A 4,532-nucleotide genomic window follows, 5' to 3' on the forward strand; every position below is an offset into this window, starting at 1 on the left:
AGCTGGGACCACAGGCGTCCGCCACAACGCCCGGCTATTTTGGGGGGGGGGGGGTTTGCAGCCGTCATTGTTGTTTGGCGGGCCCGGGCTGGATTTGAACCCACCACCTTAGGTGTATGTGGCTGGCACCTTAGCCACTTGAGCCATAGGCGCCGAGCCTAATAATGTACTTCAAAAACAAATCTAGTCTTAATGAAAGCTCCAATAACTAAAACTATGTTGACAGGCACGCTGGACAGTGTACATACTGTTAATGGGCGCTGAGTTTAATAGGGTAGACAATATTTGCCCCTGCATTCACACTTATTCAATTACATTTTTAAAAATGGTGCTAGTTAAGCTATGAACGTTTTATGAAAAAAAATTTTAATAAATATGGCAAATCCTAAAAACCTAGTTAGGTTATCATGTAAGATATATAACCAAGACAAATTCAAATTTTTAATAAAAGCAACTTGTATTCAAAAAGAACTCTATCCTTAATTTTATTAATAGGACAGACATCATGAATTAATCCAGCTGCTTACTTGAATTACAAAAGTAACATGATTCAGCATGAAAATAAGAAACTGTCTACAAATCTCTGACAGTAATGGATTGCAATATTCAATGCACACAGGAGTCATACAGAGAAATAAACTCCTTTTTTTTGAGAAATAAATTCTTGTATGAAACATTGTAATACCTTTAAAATCCAATTTTTCCTTAAAATCATTCATGAAAAAGATTCTCAAGTCAGAATTAACACCTCAATTAGTTGAGCATCAGGAAGCTACATCATAGCTATTAATGTACAAAGAGACATCTTTCACCAGGCATTTCTTTCTGATGTCTCTGCCGCAGTCATACAGACTCTCGATTCTCTACATTCTCCATTCCATTTCTTCAGATCATGAAAATGAATTTGTTGAACACCAGAAATCTGTTGATAGGATGTTGTATAAACCAAAACATTTTGTTGTCGACCACCTGTGGTTATTAAGCCAGCTGGAACTGGTTAGTAAATGCCTCTTCTGTGAGCTCTTCACCTAGTCTATCTGTAGCAGTGACTGATCCACCAATTCCCTTCTTTCCTTTCACAGCCTCTCTGAATTTCTGAAGGTATAATTTCAGAGGTTCCACATAACTGTCAAAGCCTAAGGTAGAAATGGCAAAGAGAATATCCTTCCCACCATTGTTTTCCATTCACTTGCTCCAGATGTTATAAAGCTGACGAATTCACTTACACATTCTTGAACACATTCTTTGGTATCTTTTGCAAACTTTCCCATTTGAGATATGGCATTTTGCATTATCTAACCACATTCACAATTAGAAGATACGTATCTTATTCTCTGAAACTTTCTTTTGAACCATTTATTTGTGTCTTCATGATCATTCATGCTGTCCTCAGTTTCATCATGAGGCTGTATAATGTAATGACTTCCTCCAATATAGTCTTCAGAGATTCCTAGTTGAGAAGAATCTGTTATACAGCTGTCACCATCTTTAATAATCTGTGAAAGCACAGGATGTTTATTGTTACTTATAAGTAGCTGTCATTAAATACTGTTAGAACCATTTCTTTTGTGACATGGCAGCAGGAGTAGCATATAACAGTTTAAGAATCTACACCATCATTCTCGGGGGAGAAGCAAGATGGCAGCAAGTAACAGCTTCCTTGCAACTGGGCACTGCAAGGCTGGGGAGTGAGGCATCTCTGGCTGGTGGGATCTGCCCAGAAACATCCCTTTGGGGACACTGGGGATACAAGGAGTCAGCAAGCGACTTCCGGACCCCATGAAGAGGACAAAAGCAGTGGAGAATTGGCACATGGTTGTGTATGTTTGTTGGGTCTAATCCCACTGGCAGCTGACTCATCAAAACCCTAGTCCAGTGGCACAGTAACTTAAAGAGCAAGAGGAAGTGAAAGGAAAATTAGGGCAAGGAAACAGATAAATGAAAACACTCATGAGGAAGAATCAGCAGAATAATCCTGGCAACATGAAAAACCAGTCCAGAGCAACCCCTCCAAGGGACCATGAGGTAGCTACTACAGAGGATTCTACCTATACAGAAATGTTAGAAATGACAGAAAGGGAATTTAGAATACAGATGATGAAAACAATGAAGGAAACTACTGATAAAGTAGAAAATAATAAAAATGAAATCCAAAATAAGAATCAAATAAGAGATGAATGATACGAAGAATATAGGAAGAACATAACAGAGCTGAAGGAATTGAAGCAGTCAATTAGGGAGCTTACAGATGCAATAGAAAGTATCAACAACAGATTAGATAATGCAGAAGAAAGAATCTCAGAGGTAGAGAACAAAGCTCTTGAGATATCTCAGATAGTTAAGAGGCAGAAAAGAACAGAGAGAAAGCACAACATTCACTGACAGAATTATGGTACTATATGAAGCATTCAAACATACAAGTTATAGGTATCCCAGAATGGAAAGAAGAATGCTCCAGGGGAATGGAAACCATACTAGAGAATATTATAAATGAAAATTTCCCAAATATGACCAAAGATTCTGATATACTCCTTTCAGAGGGATATCAGACACCAGGTGGCCTCAACTCTTAACCAAGCTTCTCCAAGTCACATTGTGATGGACCTGTTCAAAGTCAAGACAAAAGAAAAGATTCTTCCAGCTGCCAGGAGTAAGTGCCAATTGACCTACAGGGGCAAATCCATCGGGTGACTGCAGACTTCTCTAATGAAACTTTTCAAGCCAGAAGACAATGGTCATCTACCTTTAATCTACTTAAACAGAACAATTTCCAGCCAAGAATTCTATATCCAGCTAAGCTAAGCTTTAAAATTGAAAATTGACAGAGAAATCAAATCATTTACTGACATACAAACATTGAGGAAATTCGCCACAATACGACCAGCTCTACAGGAAATATTTCAACTTTTTCTACACACTGACCATCACAATGGATCAACAGCAAAGTAAGAACTCAGAAATTAAAGGACAGAACCTAACTTCCACCATGATGCAAAAGACAAAACTAAGCAATGGACTTTCACAAAATAAAATGGATAGAACACCACTACACTTATCAGTTATCTCAATAAATGTTTATGGCTTGAATTCCCCACTGAAGAGGCATAGATTGGCTAACTGGATTTAAAAACACAAGCCATCCATTTGCTCTGTGCAGGAAACACACCTAACTTCAAAAGACAAATTAAAACTCAGAGTTAAGGGTTGTAAGATAATTTTTCAGGCACCATAATGACAGGGGACTTTACACTTCTCTTACACAGTTGGACACATCCTCTAAACAGAAATTTAGCAAAGATATAAGGGACTTAAATGAGACCCTAGAACAACTGTGCTTAATAGACATATATAGAACACTCCATTCCAAAGCTAAAGAATATACATTCTTCTCATCACCCCATGGAACATTCTCCAAAATTGATCATATCCTAGGACACAAAACAAACCTCAACAGAATCAAAAGAATAGAAATTTTATCTTATATCTTCTCAGACCACAAGACACTAAAGGTGGAACTCAACTCCAAAAAAAAATTCAACCCCACACAAAGGCATGAAATTAAACAACCTTCTGTTGAATGACAGTTGGATGAAGGAAGAAATAAAAGAGGAAATTATTAACTTCCTTGAGTACAACAACAATGAAGACACAAGCTACCAAAACCTGTGGGATACTACAAAGGCAGTTCTGAGTTGAAAATTTATCACTTTCGATACCTACATCTGAAAAACAGAAAGCGAGCACATCAACAAACTCACAAGCCATCTTACAGAATTGGAAAAAGAACAATCTAAACCTAAACCCAATAGAAGAAAAGAAATATCCAAACTTAAATCAGAGATCAATGAAATTGAAAACAGAATCATTTAGAAAATTAATGAAAACAAGGAGTTGGTTTGTTGAAAAAATAAATAAAATAGATAAACCTTTAGCCAGACTAACTAGAAATAGAAAAGTAAAATCTCTAGTAACCTCAATCAGAAATGATAAAGGGGAAATAACAACTGATGGCCACAGAGATACAAGAGATCATCTCTGAACACTACCAGAAACCCTATACCCAGAAATTTGACAATGTAAAGGAAATGTATCAATATTTGGAATTACCCTAGACCTCTTCTTAGACCAGGGGTCCTCAAACTTTTTACACAAAGGGGCCAGTTCACTGTCCATCAGACCGTTGGAGGGCCGGACTGCGGGCCTCAGGACGAGATGGCTGCTAAGCAGGACAGGCAGCAGAGGCAAAAACACCCAATGGGCCAGATAAATGTCCTCAGCGGGCCACATGTGGCCTGCCCTAGACTTTGCCAGGAAGAAACAGAGCTCCTAAACAGACCAATTTCAAGCATGGAGTTTAAAGAAACAATAAAAAATCTTCCAACCCTATAATGCCCTGGTCTAGATGGCTTCACACCAGAATTCTATCAAACCTTCAGGGAAGAGCTTAATCCCATACTGCAAAAATTATTTCAAAAAATTAAGGGGGAAGGAATCTTCCCCAACACATTCTTGAAGCAAACATCACCCTGATA

General features: G+C 38.0%; 1 pseudogene; it reads right to left on the reverse strand.

Moving 5' to 3' along the window:
* Nucleotides 1-808: 808 nt before the first annotated feature.
* LOC100946417 overlaps nt 809-4,532 on the reverse strand; it is a 71,775-nt pseudogene continuing 68,051 nt past the window's right edge.

The sequence above is a fragment of the Otolemur garnettii genome, unplaced genomic scaffold, assembly GCF_000181295.1.
Source record: "Otolemur garnettii isolate 467f Iridium unplaced genomic scaffold, OtoGar3 scaffold00081, whole genome shotgun sequence".
In the NCBI taxonomy this organism is placed as follows: Eukaryota; Metazoa; Chordata; class Mammalia; order Primates; family Galagidae; genus Otolemur; species Otolemur garnettii.